Genomic DNA, 17,277 nt, shown 5'->3' with positions numbered 1-17,277 from the left:
GGGACATATCTAAAGAAATATGGCAAGAATATGATTTTGTGGGGCCGGCCCCGTGGCCGAGTGGTTAAGTTTGCGTGCTCTGCTTCAGCGGCCCAGGGTTCAGATCCTGGGCATGGACGTGGCACCACTCATTAGGCCATGTTGAGGTGGCATCCCACATGCCGGCAACTAGAAGGACCCACAACTAAAATATGCAACTATGTACTGGGGGGATTTGGGGAGAAAAAAAGCAGGAAAATAAAAAGAATATGATTTTGTTCAAGCTGGCTTGTAAGTACTTAGATATTTGTTATGTTATTTTGTATTCTTTTCTGTAGATTTGAAATATTTCATTCAAAATTTAACACAAAAGAAAAGCTATTAAAATAGTCCAAAAATATTATAACCAAATCTTTCTGAACAAAAGCCAAAATGTAAACCAAAGCACAAGCCTAATTACACTAAAGCTGTCTAAAAATAAGGCCTCTGAATTATATATTTCCATTAAAAAAGAATTAATGAGTATATCATCAATGTTTTATAACAAATATCAATTTAAACTCTCCTGATTGATATATCTGAAGTATAATGGTCTGGATTTTGTTTCTGTTCTCTACTGTACTTAAAGCAATAGCTTGTTATATACATGACAGTTGAGCCTCTCCAACCTACATTTGGTGAGATTATAAAATGACGCAACTACTATGGAAAACAGTATGGCGGTTGCTCAAAAAATTAAAAATAGAACTGCTATATGGTCCACCAATCCCACTTCTGAGTATATATCCAAAAGAATTGGAAACAGGATCTCAAAGAGAAATTTGCATGCCCTTGTTCATAGCACAACTATTTGCAATAGCCAAGAGGTGACGCAACCCAAATATCCATGAACAGATGAATGGAGAAACAAAATGTGGTATATACATGCAATAGAATACTACACAGTCTTTAAAAAGAAGGAAATCCTGTCAAATGCTACAATATGGATGAAACTTGAGGACATTATGATGAGTGAAATAGTCACTAAGGACAAATACTTTATGATTCCACTTATATGAGGTACCTAAAATAGTCAAATTCATAAGTATAGAAAGTAGAATGGTGGTTACTGGGGCTGAAGGGAGGGGGCAAAAGGGAATGGCTTAAGTGGTATAGAGTTTCAGTTCTGCAAGATAAAAAGATTCTGGAGGGGCTGGCCTAGTGGCGCAGCAGTTAAGTGTGCACTTTCCGCTTCTCGGTGGCCCAGGGTTCACTGGTTCAGATCCCAGGTGCAGACATGGCACTGCTTGGCAAGTCATGCTGTGGTAGGCATCCCACATATAAAGTAGAGGAAGATGGGCACGGATGTGAGCTCAGGGCCAGTCTTCCTCAGCAAAATGAGGAGGATTGGCAGCAGATGTTAGCTCAGGGCTAATCTTCCTAAAAAGAAGAAAAAAAAAAGATTCTGGAGATCTGTTTCAAAACGCTGTAAATATGCTTAAGACTACTCAACTGTACACTTAAAAATGGTTAAGATAATAAATTTTATGATATCTTTTTTACCACAATAATTATTTTTTTTAAAAAGCAATCTATAACAATCTATTCATTACTATAGTAAGCATGTGGGTCACTTTTTGCCTACTTGGCCCTGCGTAGAGTTTATTAGAGTCTTTCTCACAGTTTTGTTCAAATTTCCACCAGCAAGAAACCTTTGGAGTGGAATAAATTCACGTTTTCAAGATACGCGGTAACTATTGCTATCTTCAGAGCAAAACATTTCTAGTCTCCTGAATATATTATCTTCACTTTACCCACAGGCATCTTTTCCACATGGTCACTGTTATTGTTCATCTTTTTTCCCCAACAAATCAGTATCATTTGGCAACATCCAAGATCTCTTGCTTTATAGAGAATGATTCTTGAACAAAACTCATGTGTTTTAGGAAGACCTCATAGAAATGCATACAGGATTAAAACTGTAGTGGAGGAAATAAATAAATAGGACATTTTCTGCATCCTTACCATAGTGTATTTACTAAGACCACACTTGAAGTGTATTCTGGTTATCTGTTGCTACATAACAAACTATCCCAGAGTTCAATGGCTTAAAACAACCACTGTGTTATATCTCACAAGTTGTTTCTTTTCTAATTTCTTGAACTCTTCCCGCCCCCGCCCCCCCCCCCCCCCCGCCCCAAAGACTGGCACCTGAGCTAACAACTGTTGCCAATCTTCTTTTTTTTTTTTTCTGTTTTTTCTCCCCAAATCCTCCCAGTTCATAGTTGTATGTATTTTAGTTGTGAGTCCTTCTAGTTGTGGCATGTGGGACGCACCTCAGCGTGGCCTGATGAGCGGTGCCATGTCCCTCCGAGCCCAGGATCCGAACCAGCAGAACCCTTGTTCCCAGAAGCGGAGTGCGTGAACTTATCCACTTAACCACGGGGCCAGCCGCTTTCACAAGTTTTGAGTCAGGAATTGGGCAGGGTTCAGCTGGGTGATTCCTCTCTTCCTTATGGTATCAACCAGAGTCAGTTGGGGGTATTCTAACTGGCAGCTAGCCTAGTCTGGAGGCTCCAACACAGCCTTTCTCATGTGCTTGGCACTTAATGGGGATGGCTAAAAGGCGAGGTTCAGCTGGCCCCCTCTCCATGTAGTCTCAGAGCCTCTCCATATGGTCTCTCCATCAAGGTAGTTGAACTTTTTACATGGCAGCTCAGGGTTCCATAGAGACAAGTTTTAAAGCTGTCATTTTCTCAATGCCAGCCTGGAAACTGACACAGAGTCACTTCCATCCTAGTCTATTGGTCAAAGCAGTCATAGAGCTCAGGGAGATTCAAGGGAGGCAACATAGAGCCCAGCCATTGTCAGAGTAACTTAGACCTGTTGCTACTGCTGTTGTCTATCTGATGTTCATCAAAAGAACTCCCAAGGAAACATGCGTTTTGATGTGTGTCTCCCTGTTTATTTAGCAACTACTTTGTAACGTTCTAGGCCCTGAGGACACAGCAGAAAACAAATCAGACAAAACCCTCTGCCCTCGTGGAGCTCACATTCCAATCAATCCATAGTCAGAAGTGTAGCGTGTTGAATACGTTCAGCTGCGGCTCAGCAGCATTCCCACTTCCTTCTAGTGAGCCTTCTTGTACAGCGGAGGTGGGAAGGTTAAAGATGGCGTTTCTCAGGCTCCCTTACAGCTAGGGTTCTGGATGAAAACTGGGTGTTGTCAATTACATGCCCTTGGGTAAGATTTGCAAGATAGAAATGAGAAAGAGGCCTTTTTCCTGCACGTTGGCTGTTTCTGCTGGCCAAAATGATCATCACTGGAGACATGGGGTTTTCTGCAGCAGTATTTCAGTTTCTAGTCTCCAGCTCCATGAGTTTTGAAAGGCAGTTGTAGCAACAGCAGCTGTGAGGGCAGAATTATCCAATCCTAACTTTCTGACCCCCGAATCTTGGTTGTAGAAGTATGTTCCTGAAATCAGTAATTCCAGAGTTGGCCTCCTGATTCTCTCTCCTCCATGCTTTCAAAGATTTTGTAAGCACCCAATTTCCTGAAATGAATTGCTTTCTGTTTAAAACACCTAGAATGATTTGTTTCCTGAGCTGAAACCTGAGTGAGAAGGTATGACACTAAAATTGAAATACTCACTTCCCGCTATCTCTGCCTTCTACGTAGACCCTTCCATCTTGACTTGATGATTACATTAGGATACCTCACATGGAATTCTGAACATCTGATGTTCTTGCCTTTAACTCCTCCCAGACGTCTGGAGTCCCAGACAGCTCTACAGCTTTCCAGGGACTGTGGACACGATCAGCCCCCTGGCAGAGAGAAAGCCGAGAGCAGACTGCCAAATGTTGTAGCAGAGGCCAAGTCCCAGAAACCAGGGGAAGCTTGGGAAGTGCAATCGCTGCAGTGAAGCGTCCCGGGACACCATCTCAGCATTGTCTCTTCAGGGGCAGGACGGCCTGGTCCCTCCCCTGCTCCACAGCAGCGTGCTTTTCAGCTATAAAATGGGACTAAGTGGGCCGGCCCAGTGGCGCAGCGGTTAAATTCGCACGTTCTGTTTCTCGGCGGCCTGGGGTTCCCCGGTTCAGATCCCAGGTGCGGACATGGCACCGCTTGGCAAGCCATGGTGTGGTAGGCGTCCCACATATAAAGTAGAGGAAGACGGGCATGGATGTTGGCTCAGGGCCAGTCTTCCTCAGCAAAAAGAGGAGGATTGGCAGTAGTTAGCTCAGGGCTAATCTTCCTCAAAAAAAAAAAAAGGGGGAATAAGAATACTATTCCTGATTCAAGGAACTTTGTAAACTATACAGTTAAGATGCTACATATTATCTATGCTGGTGGTTCTTAAAGTCTGGTCTCTGAGACACAATCAGGGGGTAAGTGAAATCAAAATTACTTTTAAAATACTACTAACTCCGTAACTTACTTTTTCATTCTTATTCTCTGAAAAGTGTGATAGAGTTTTCCAGAGACTATGTGATGATGTCATTGCTCTGATGGCTAATGGAATATATGCCTGTATATTCTTTTTTTTTTTTCTGCTTTTTCTCCCCAAATCCCCCAAGTACATGGCTGTATATTTTAGTTGTGGGTCCTTCTAGCTGTGGCACGCGGGATGCTGCCTCAATGTGGCCCGACGAGCGGTGCCATGTCCGCGCCCAGGATCCGAACCAGTGAAACTCCAGGCCGCCGAAGCACAGTGCGCGAAACCAACCACTTGGCCACGGGGCCAGCCCCTCAGTTTTAATTTCTGAAAGAGCAGATATTAATAGCTATAACCAACATAAACAAAAGCTCTTGGGGGCCTCAATAATTTTTAAGAGTGTTAAGGGATCCTGAGATCAAAACATTTGAGAACCACTGACTTGGGCCATTGTGTATACCCATTTTTGTACTGTCTACAGTGGCCCCCACTTTAACCATTTCTGGATGCCTGATTCCCACTCATGGTCATACGCCTGCCATGTCCAACACTCTTCTACTAGGATGCCTTTCTATTTTGATTAACACACTTGAGACAGAATCTTATTGCACACATGTCCAGTAGCAGCTGTCTTGCACAGCCTTGGGATTCCACATAGCTGTGAACTGTCCTCATGGGCAACACGAGACCACAGACCAGCCACTCACCTTACTGGTGCTGGATCATACTTTCTGGATGGACTCATCTGGGATACCTGGTTTCTGACCCTGCTTTCACCCTATTTAGCTTTAGTCTGACCCACTTTGGCCTCCTGCTCCCACTCTTGCCTCCCCTCCTGTTCAGGCGGCCCCCCGCTGTAGGGATCATTGCCAGCTGCCCACGACCAAGCTGAGCCGTCCGCATTTCTTATCCCTGTCCAATTCCAGAGCTTGAGTTGGGTCAAACTGAAGCCTCTTGAAAATTTCCTGGCAACCAGATGGTGGATTAATATTTGCTTTTAATTGCGGCTGTATCTCCCCCGAAGAATGCTATTATCTGTGTGCTCTGTAATTAGATTTAAAATTAAAACATAAACTGTTAGTAAGGATATTTCTTGTGGATAGGATTAAGGAAACTATTAATTTCTATGTTATATATATCTGTCAAGTTTAATTTTTTTTAGAATTTTCCTATAGTGAGAATGTGTAGAGATTAAAAACAAAAGCCCTGGAGAGAGATTGTGTCCGTTTGAATTCTGGTTTTCCCACTGATAGTTGTGTGACATTGGGCAGGTCAAGTAATCTCTTAGTGCTTCAATCTTCTCACCTATAAATTAGAGATTTTAAAAAGCACTTATCTCAACAACAGCAACAACAACAAATGAAGGAGGAGGAGAAGGAAGAGAAAAGAAAAGAAAAAGCCCTATCTCATAGAGTTGTATGAGGATTAAATGTATATAAAGTGCTTAGAATTATGCCAGACACATACCTATATAAGTGATTAAAAATCAGAAAAGAATGAAGATATCGAATATATGCCATGAAGCTTGTACAAGTTTAGAGATACTTTAAAGAGTCATGATAAACCCTGAAGTCCTGATCTTTATCAGGAGATTTGAGAATATGAGAAGCTATTAATCCCATGTGCTTTAGTGAATGCCGAGCACCGGATTACCCATTCTCCCTCGTTAGAAAGATGAGAGAGAAGGTTGGTGAATTTTTACATAGGAGTTACCATAAAATTTAAGCTAGATCTAAATGAATTCTGAATCATGTCATTATAAAAATTATAAACATGTAATTATAATTTTGAAAAGACAAAATTATAATTTTGCAAAGAGCTTTGCTATAATATTGGAATACTCCTTTTACTAATTCCAAGGAGTATTTACTTATAACCCTGAGGCGGATAATTTTTATTATAGGAAACTACATTTTTTAAAGAATGTTCATTGTAGAAAACAGTGGTTATTCATTTGAAACTGTAAACTATGTTTGTTATGGAAGGTTAATTTTATTCCAGTTTGGTGATACATTAACCCACCGCCTGTGACCTCACTGATCTAGCTCTCATTCACTTGACCAGTATAAAAGTCTGGGCAGATTCTCTTAAATTTGGTAATACATTTAAATACATTTCTTGGTGTGAAAAAAGTTGTCTTATAAGAAAGTAAATATAAGATTCTAACAAATTAACTTTTAAAAGCAATGGAAGGGGTCCAGCCTCATGGCCTAGTGATTAAGTTTGGTGCACTCTGCGTCAGTGGCCTGGATTCACGGGTTTGGATCCCGGGTGCAGACCTACACCACTTGTCATTGGCTGTGCTGTGTCAGTGGCCTACATACAAAATAGAGGAAGACTGGCATGGATGTTAGCTCAGGGCGAATCTTCCTCAAGCAAAAAAAGGAAGATTGGCAAGAGATGTCCGCTCAGGGCAAATCCTCTTCCTCAGGAAAAAAACGGAAAAAAAAGGGCAATGCAGAGAATGAAGTTCTGAGACATGCTACAACATGGGTAAACCTTGAAAACATTACACTAACTGAAATAAGCCAAACACAAAAGGACAAATATTGTATGATTCCACTTGCTGAGGCACCTAGAGTAGGCAAATTCATAGAGACAGAAAGTAGAATAGAAGTTACCAGAAGTTGTGGGGAGAGAGAATGGGGATTTATTGTTTATTGGTACAAAGTTTCTGTTTGGGATGCTGGAAAAATTCTGGAAATAGATAGTAATGTGATTGTACAGCATTGCCAGTGTGCTTAATGTCACTGAACTGTACACTTAAACATGGTCAGGGGCCGGCCCGCGGCCGAGTGGTTAAGTTCACGCACTCTGCTTCGGCGGCCCAGGGTCTCACCGCTTAGGATCCTGGGCGCGGACATGGCACCGCTCATCAGGCCACCTGATGGCGGCGTTCCACATGCCACAACTAGAAGGACCCACAACTAAAAAAATATACAACTATATACTGGGGGGGGATTTGGTGAGAAAAAGCAGAAAAAAAAAAGATTGGCAACAGTTGTTAGCTCAGGTGCCAATTAAAAAAAAAAAAAAAGGTTAAAATGGCAAATTTTATGTTATGTATATTTTACCACAATTTTAAAAAGTACTGTAAAAAATACAGACGGGGCCAGCCCTGGTGGCCTAGTGGTTGTTTGGCGCACTCTGCCTGGTCAGCCAGGGTTCACTTCCTGGGCGTGGGCCTACACCATTTGTCTGTCAGTGGCCATGCTCTGGTGGCAGCGCACATACAAAAAGAGGAAGATTGGCAACAGATGTTAGCTCAGGGCAAATGTTCCTCAGCAAAAAGCAAAAAGCAAAATAATAATAATAATACAGAGAGAAAACAATGTAAAATTTTCTACAAGACAGCTAGCCTGGACTCTCCAAACTGTCCATGTCATGAAAAATCCAAAAACATAGAATTGCTCTAAATTAAGAGAAAATAAAGAGACCCGACAACCAAGTGCAATGAGTGACCTTTGATTCAATCCTGATTTGAAAAAAAAAATCTCTAAAATACATTTTTGTATCAGTTGAGGAAATCTGAACATGAACTCGCTATTAGAAGATATTATGGAATCTTTATGAACTTTCTTAGATGTGGTAATGCTATTGCGGTTATGTAGGAGAGTGTTGCTATGTTCAGGAGATATAGGAAGTATTTAAAGGGTAAAAGGCCATGCTGTCAGCAGCTGTCGAATGGCTCACGAAATAAAAATTGCAGAGAGAAATGAAAGCAAATGTAGCAAAATGTTAGCAATTGTTGAATTTTGAACAAAAAGTATGTAAGTGTTCATTGTTTTATTCTTTCAACTATTCTGCATATTTGAGAACAATTGAAAAATTCTGAATCTTAATATTTCCACACGGAGAGAACAGTATTTGTTGAGGACACCTGCTGTTTGTGCTCACCCAGTATATCTACCCCTCTTCCAGAAACAGCACCTCCATCTACCTTCCCGGCATTGCTCTCCCCCTGTGTGTGCTCAGTCATTATGAATTTCAGTCAAGGTGCTCTCTCCTTCCTGGAACAAGGGAGTAGGTGCACAAACCGAGTGAGGTCGATCAAAGGCTCCCTTGGAAGGATTTAGCCTTGGGTGGATTAACACTAGACACATCTGATAGTACCTGGAGAGAATGCTCAAGACTTCCTGCCCCCTAGATCCTTGGAGCTACCCTGGGGGCTTTTTCTGAGCCTTGACGCCGTTCAGCTCTTTCTTCAGTGAGCTATCCCATATCTTTCCAATCACATATTTTCATTGTTGCTGCTGTCATTAATGATGCGGGGTCGGTGAGCCAAGGAGTCGAAAGAAAGATTTCTTAGACTCTCAAGATCTGGCAGTAGTGCTCTTTTATTTAGAGAATAGTGTGGAATAGCATGGGGACAGGACCCACGGGCAGTCAGAGCTCCTGCTGCTGCCGCTGCTGCTGCCCCCGCTGGCATGGGGACAGGACCCATGGGCAGGCAGAGCTGGTACGTGGGGACAAGACCCACGGGCAGTCAGAGCTCCTGCTGCTGCCGCTTCTGCTGCCCCCGCTGGCATGGGGACAGGACCCATGGGCAGGCAGAGCAGCTGCTGCTGCCCCCACTGGCATGGGGACAGGACCCATGGGCAGGCAGAGCTGGTGCGTGGGGACAGGACCCACGGGCAGTCAGAGCTCCTGCTGCTGCCCCCGCTGGCATGGGGACAGGACCCATGGGCAGGCAGAGCTCCTGCTGCTGCCCCCGCTGGCATGGGGACAGGACCCATGGGCAGGCAGAGCTCCTGCTGCTGCCCTGAGTTGAGGGTTAGGGCTAATTTTATAAGGCATGGGTACGTGACTTATTTTTACTGGAAAAAAAGAAAAGATGATGTAAAAAGTCATTAAATGATTTCAGTGCAGATGGGGTCTGGTTATTGTGCGGTCATATAACTTTAGATACGAATCTGGCCATATAGATCGGCATGCAGGTGAGGATGCCCCGGGCTTCTCTCCCTGGGGCAGTCCTAATTCATACCATAAAAAAAGTCCACTGGGTCGTATAGTTTGGCACGTAGGCCAGGTCACCTTGGGCTTCTCTAGCTGGGGCAGCCTTAATCCACATCAATTAAGACCAGAACTGAGGGGCTGGGCTCCGTGGCCGAGTGGTTAAGTTCGTGCACTTGGCTGCGGCGGCCAAGGGTTCGGATCCCGGGTGCGGACATGGCACCGCTCGTCAGGCCATGTTGAAGTGGTGTCCCACATCCCACAACTAAAAGGACCTGCAACTAAGATATACAACTGTGTACGGGGGGGTTTGGGGAGACAAAGCAGAGAAAAAAAAAAAGACCAGAATTGGTCACTGATGTTTTTAACCAATGAACCATAGGTAATCCAATGTTTTACCTGCAAAAGACATAGCAAAAGAGCATAGAGAAAATTCCTAGCTTGAAAAATCTATTGCTTTTATATGACAAAGTCTAGGCATGAGACAAATTAGAGTTGTGAAATGAGTTGTGAACCATAAAACCAATAAAAAATATTCAGAGAATGAGCAAATGAAAGGTGAGAGAGGCACTAAATTTACTCCCTTCCTGGAATGCAGTCTCATTTTCCTGCCAAAGTTGGCAATGGCAGTGACAGTAAGCAGAAAGTAGAAAAAGCATCACCGGCTCCACTGAGGATGGAATCTGGCGATAATATGGCGGCCATTTACCAGGCACCCACCATCCCAGACACTATATTTGTCCTTCATAACCATTACCTCACTGAATTCTCTCAACGGCACAATTATTATCTATTATTTGGCTATGTATACTCTGATTATCCTCACTTTACAGAAAACTGGGGCTCCTAGTTATTAAATCACTAAGCCGAGGTCTCAGGAGGAGGAGAGACAGGCTCCAAACCCAGGTGTGTGACTCCAGTGCTCTGGGACAGCGGCACCAGGATGAGCAAGCTCCAGCTTCCTGGTCCAGCATCCCTGAGGCCTAAGCCCCTCCCCCTCAAGTTTCTGAGCCAATCCGGAGAGAGGTCAATGGATAGTGAGATCTGCTTCTGCTTGTCTCCGCCCACTCTGGACCAAAGAGCTTCGTTTGCTGTCACCTTCCACAGCACTCCACTGCTGGCTCCTGAGGATCCACTGAGTCACCTCTGCCGCCCTCAACAACTGGGTCTGGGGGAGCCCCAGCCACCTCTATGCCACACCCAAGTTATGGCTCTTGCTAACCTCGGCTTCGCCATGTTATCTTCACCACAGGAACTAGATTTCTCCCGCTCCCATTCTCCCTGACTTAGTAAAGCCTAATGATTGAAAGTAATGGCTTTGAGGCCAGACACACCTAGGTTCAAGCCCCTGCATGACCACTGCCTATCTGTGTATAAGGTCTTCATCTTCACGCCCCCTACCTAAAAATAGGAATGATAACCCTCCCTTTTTAGTGGGATTGTTGTGATGATAAGGCTCACCAACCTATAGGAAACATCTAGCACAGTGCATGGCACTCTAAACACTAGATAAACAGTAGTTATTGTTCTCATTACTTATTATTCTCATTATCTCCAGGCTAGAGTCTGTCCAGCCTCTCAACTCCAGTTTTCTGGTTTGAAGCCTGCATCTCCTGCCTTCTCTTGGCATTTTTTTTTTTCTTTTTTTATCTAGAAGTGAATCCCAGCCCCGGAAGGATTCCCAGCTCACTGGTGGGTCTTCTTCATTTAAACAGATGTTCCAGAAATAAGAATTTAGCCTGCCTGCGCGTTGTACTTATTAAACTTATTTCCAGGTGGAGTTTTGCTGCAACGCCCACCAATTTTCACCTAGAACTTGAAGGTAGGTGATATGCCCCCGAGAGAACCAATAAAGGATGGGGGGTCATGAGGTGGAGCTGGAGCCTGGGCTCTCAAGTCAGCTGGGCCTGACCCTGCACTTGCTGGCTGTGAGGCGCACACACTGCTTCTCATCCCTGAACCTCAGCTTCTGCAGCTATAAAATGGGGGAGTCTTACTCTTAACTTGCAGGCATGTAGTAACGATTCCGTAACGGCTGGAAAACCAATGTGCATGGTGTAGAGCAGGCGTGGATAATGTCAGTTCCCTTCCCACTGGGAGACCATCGCCATCTTGAAATACTGCCACCAGCATCTTAAAAGAGAAGTCCCAGCCCTAGGGAAATAGCAAGACTCCCACTCTGCTATTGCCCCTTCTACCTTCTCTCTAGTCACTTCTTCTTTTCTTTGTCTGAATCTTAGTCATTCTGAAATTAGGAGTGGGGTGACACAGGGCAGAGAGGCTGTCCCCCAGTCTCACCCTGCCCCAAAGTGGCCCTGCTCAGAGGCCATTTGGTCAGGAGCCAGACTTGCTGCTTAGAAAAACACATCCGTTCTGGGCACCACTACCTAAGGGAAAACTCTGAGAGACTTCAAAAACAGCGGCAAAGATGATTAAAGAGTAGGGGAAGACGGCCTGTGAGGAAAGTACAGAACCTGGATTGTTTAGGTTAAGGAAGTGAAGGCAGGAGGGGAAGGCTGGGCTGCTGAGAAACAGTTTTCAAAGAGAGCCAAATAAAATACAAAAAGTATGCTGGTAAGTCTATGCTGTAGATTGAGAGGGGTGGGTGGCAGGGCAGTGGAAGGGTTCTTGGCAGATCCACTGCGACGGGGCCTTAAGTGTGAGGACCTCTTGAAGAGAAAGAATGTAAACTCACCTGTACAAGACTGCTAGGGCCTTCCTGGATTTTGGAAGGGGTCTGTGCAGGTGAGGGGCCCTGAAGCTTAAGCTCTGTTGATTTCACAGTAAATTTGCCTGTAATCAAGGGTATGAGAAGTGAGCCAGTAACAAGTTTGAGAAATGGTCGCAAAGCTTGATTGTTCTGCAAACTCTGCCTGGAAATGCCTTCTCTCCCTTCTTCCCCCAACTAATGCCTTCTTAGGCTGCAAAACGTAGTGGAAGCCCGCCTTCCTTGCAGAAGTCTTACCAGGAGCAGCCCTTCCCCACCACAGTGGTTTGGTGCCTCACCGTCGCATGTGAACCTGTTGCACACTGTGCTTCTTTGTACCGCTCCACTTGTGTATTAGTTTTCTATTGCTGCATAACGAATTTCTCCAAAATGCAGTGGCTTAAAACAACACAAATTCCTTATCTCACAGTTTCTGTGGATCAGGCATCCAGGCACGGCTTGCCCGTGTCCCTGGTCATCTTAAGGCTCAACTGGAAAAGATCTACCTCCTAACTCACATGATTGTTGGCAGGATTCAGTTCCTCACAGCCTGTTGGACTGAGGCCTCAGTTCCTCAAAAGCTGCTGGCCAGAGGCCTCCCTCGGTTCCTTGCCATGTAGGCTTCTGCATCAAGCAAGCATGGCAGCTGGCTTCATCAGAGCAAGCAAATGAGGGGACAAGAGAGGTAGAAGTCACAGTCCTTTGAACCTGATTACAGAAGTGACGTCTCATCACTTTTGTCATATTCCATTCATTAGAAGCAACTCACTACATCCAGTCAATACTCACAGGTAGGAAATTGCACAAGGGCATAAATACCAGGAGGCAGGGATCCTTAGGAACCTTGTTAGAAGCTGCCTACCACAATTGTCACGCCTTCTACTCTGTCTTGTCATTGCCTGTTGTCTTGCCTGTCTCTGCTGTTCCATTATGAGCTCCTTGAAGACAGGGACCACATTTTACTCACCTTAGTGCCCTTAGTGCCAGCATGGGCCTCTTGGGCTTGTTAAGTGAATGGACAGTGAACAAATGAATGACTGGTTACTCAAGATAACAGAAATAGAACTAAAGGCAAGTGTATCATTTTACTTACAAGAATGTGCTATTTGTTACTTTTTACCCAGTCTTTTCATTTCTAGAAAATTAAGGAAATAATCAGGAATGTAATTACAAGGATATGTTCAGAAGTTTCCAAGTTAGTTGCAAGGATCTCCTATAGAATTGTTTATAATAGCAAACTTCCCCCTCAAAAACCTAAACAGCTAACCTGTAAACTACCTGAATGTCTGATGATAAAGGATTAATTAAATGCATTATGCTGCACTCATGCAGTGGATAGTCTGCAGTCATTAAAATAAAAAATGTTGAACAATAGTAGATGACAGGGGAGGGTGCTTACAATATTGTACCTTATTTTAATATTGTATAAAATTGCACATTATTTATTGTACATCTGGAAAGCAGGTTACAAAGGAGTATATCTATTTCATATTTTTACAAAGTAAATATACACAGAAAAAATTTGGAAGGATTTAATCAGTTTCAAATGGCCATGAGGTTCAGATAAACCAATTTTAAATTGCTTAAACCAGCGAGATTCAACAATTTTAAATTGCAAAAACAGGTGTTTTTGTTTTTTGTTTTTTTCATGTAACCAGATATCTGGAGGTAGGCAGCCTCTGGCCTTGGTTCCTTCTGGCACAGTATCACCCCAATTCTTTTGGCCTTCTCCTCATGCTTGTCACCCCATGGTCATTAGGTGGATGCCCCAGCGCCAGGTATCACACCCATATTCAAAGCAGGAAGAACAGAAAAGGGGAAGCTCCAGTCATGGCTGGCTCTTTACTAGGAAAGCACAAGCTTTCCCAGAAGTCCCCCACAAGACTTCCCTAACTCTCTCATTGGCTGAGTCACTTGGACACTCCCAGCTACAAGGGAAGCAAGAGACACTAGAAACAGAAATTTCATTACTGGCTTAGAAAATCATGATTTACGTCCTAGTTACACTACCACCCAAGCAAACTTGGAGGTCGGTTAGCAAAGAAGAGAGAAGGGACATTGGATAGGTAACTAGCTGTTGCCACCTTTACACAGGATATAGTGCTGCCCACCTTGTCACTGTCATAGTCACCTCACTCCTTCTAGTCTTATCCCCAGACTGCTTTATTCACTTAATCACCTGCTTGCCCATGATGGCATCTGAGCTTTCAATACATGAATATAAGACTCAGGGTTAGAAAGTGTGAAAAAATTGATAGTTGTCCTCAGTTATCCATTATTTTCTTCTTCCTTCTAGCAACAAACTAATTCTCACCCCAGGATGTAGCAGGGCAAATGGCTGCCCAGCTTGAGATCATATTTCCTAGCCTCCCTTGCAGCTCGCTGTGTGTGACCTGCAAGAACTCACCACTGGAAAGTGAATGGAATTGATATGAGCATCACTTCTCAAAAGTAAATTGTTAGCGATGTACTTCCTCCTTTTTGTTTTTCCCTCAGGCCAGGAATGTAGATATAGTGGTGAAGAACTTTCTTCAACAGTGTCCTAGGAGATGGCAGCCAAACAAGACCAAAGGAACCTGTGTCCTTAAATAACCACCTGGAACAGAGCCACTTACTACTCACCTCTGGACTCCCTCTGGACCACTCATATACTTAAAGAGATAAAATAGCAGCAACTATTAAGCAAGAGATTTTTTTTAAATGTGTCCTATATTTTTGAATCCCTTTATTAAAACAGCTTATTCTGTTCCCTAACTAATATAGAAAACAAACTGTATTATGCTAACAGGTGTGGTTAATAGTTAAAAAGGGAGATAGGAGCTAAGATGAGAAAAGAGAGGAGTCAAATAAATGCAGGAATAGGAGACGATGTTTTTATAAAGAGGTCTTGGAAGATACAAAGGCCTGTTTTACTGGAGGAGACAACTGAACTATTAACAGGTAGGACATTGGCAGAGCTTGGTCAGAAGCCCTGCCGGGCTCTGCTTTTGTCTAGAAAGGAGTTAACACAATTGGGGCTGAAGCTAAATGCAAAGATCAGGGTAAAGTTGAACCAGTGCAGCCTGTGTATGGTGCAAAGGCCCACGATTCGAGAAGAGTCTGTGCAGCTATGAGTTAGGTGAGAGGGCCGTCAATCAGGGTCTTTAGGTTGCCAGAAACAGAAATTAACTCTGATTCTCTCAAATAAAACAAGACCAAAAAGGAATTTAGCAGAAGGACACTGAGGAGATCAAAGAATCTAAGGAAGGTCTCAACAGCCAAGTGACAGGAAAGGACAAGATCCAGTCAAGCTCTGGAAATCCCACTAGCAGAAACTTCTAGTTTCTCTAGGGCAGAATCACCTGGAGAGCTTGTTAAAACACAGATTGCTGGGGCCTACTTCCGGAATTTCCGATGTAGTAGGTATAGGGTGGGGCCTGGGAATTGGTATTTCTAACAAGCTCCCAGATGCTGATGCTGCCGGTCCAGGGACCACACATGAGAACCACGGCTCTAGGTAAACACGTCAAATGACTCAGCTCCAACCACCTTCCCTCCCCACATGTCTCCACTCAAGGTTCCAAAGTCCTGAGAAAGTCAAGTTGACTCAGTGTTGAGTCACTCTTGTGGTCAGAGAGGTAGAGTCCTGTGATTGGCAGCCCTGTGAGTACGCCATGGGGCGGAGGTGGGAAGGAAGTTCCCCAAAGGAAGCAATGCTGGACACACAAAAATAAATGTCCTTAAAGTGGTAATTGGCCAAGTTGAATGCACAGCTCTCCCCTTCCGGAGCAAGATCTGCTGCAGCAACTTCTCCGCTCAAGGCAGAAACTTCCAGAAGAGAGAATTTAAAAATGAAGGAAAATAAAAAGGAGGGAGAAGGTGGCCTCCCGTGGTCCATTATCTCTATTCAAACCTCATTCTATTTTCCTGCCCAAGAGAGGAGATTCCTGCCCCCTAAAGGTGGGGGATCGATTCCGCAGCTGCCTTGGTGACTTAAGAAGCCTGAGGAGGCTGTGGACTTTGCATTGGGGCCCACTTTGACCAGTTAGGCCACTGCCCAGGACAATACGTCATCATACATGATGTAAATTTTCTCAGCCTCAAAGAGACTGGCACTAACAGATAGTTCCTAAAAAGCCTAAACATTTCATTTTTGCATCTTATTTTATGTTCTCACAACGAATTTTCTCTTTCAGAAAAACTTTGTAGACAGAGAAAAGGAAATCTTCATTAACCTAAGCAACCAAGCCTATAGTTGTGTAAGTCTAGATTGTCATCTCTCAAATTTTCCTAAAATGAGGTCCGCTTGAGCTTATAAACCAAGATGGTGATTTAACATAGCAACACGGAATGTGTTAAAAACATCGTGTTAATATTTCTTTACACAGCAATCAATGTAATACACCATATTAGTAGGATAAAGGACAAAAACCACATGATTATCTCGATAGATACATAAAAAAACATTTGACAAAATCCAGCACCCTTTTATGATAAAAACACTCAACAAACTAGAAATAGAAGGGAACTTTCTCAATCTGCAAAACACCCAGAGCTAACATCAAACTTAATGAGGAAACACTGAATGTTTTCCTTTAAAATCAGTTGTTAGGATTAGTGGTTGCCAGGGGCTGAGGGAAGGGGAAAGAGGAAGTGACTGCTAATGGGTACAGGGTTTCTTTTTGGGGTGATGAAAATGTTCTGAAATTCCATAGTAGCAATGGTTGCACAACCTTTTGAATGAATGTACTAAAACTCACTGAACTGTATGATTTAAAATGGTGAGTTTTGTGATGTGAATTATATCTCAAATAAAATTGTTATTAAAAAATATATATTTATTCAGGGGCAACTAGTAAATGTGTAGGTAGAGGGGGTGGGGAGCGAGGGATCCCGTAATCCCTGGGAGCTTGCTTGGGACAGAAGGAGAAGTATTTGTTATAGTATTCTCTTTAGCTTCCCAAAAACTGATGGGAAAGGGAGCCCAGCCTAAGAATTTAATTTTGTTAAAGAAAAAAAAAACCCTGTCATTCTCAGGTGTACTTGTTCCTTTGTTTCCAGCGGCACTTTAATGAGTGTTCAGTGGGTCAGCTTCAGCCTGAAGTTTATACTTTGTATTGTAGAGTAAGAAAAGTTTTGGAGTAGACGGCTAGAAACTAGAACGGAGCTGGAGAGAGGCTGGAGGAGAAGACAGCAAGCTCATTCCCAAGGACGGATATAGCTAGAAAGAAGTTCTTCTTGGCA

The sequence above is a fragment of the Equus caballus genome, chromosome 2 (genome assembly GCF_041296265.1).
Source record: "Equus caballus isolate H_3958 breed thoroughbred chromosome 2, TB-T2T, whole genome shotgun sequence".
Taxonomy (NCBI): domain Eukaryota; kingdom Metazoa; phylum Chordata; class Mammalia; order Perissodactyla; family Equidae; genus Equus; species Equus caballus.
The sequence above is the reverse complement of the archived record's forward strand: the minus strand, read 5'-3'. Positions refer to the sequence as shown.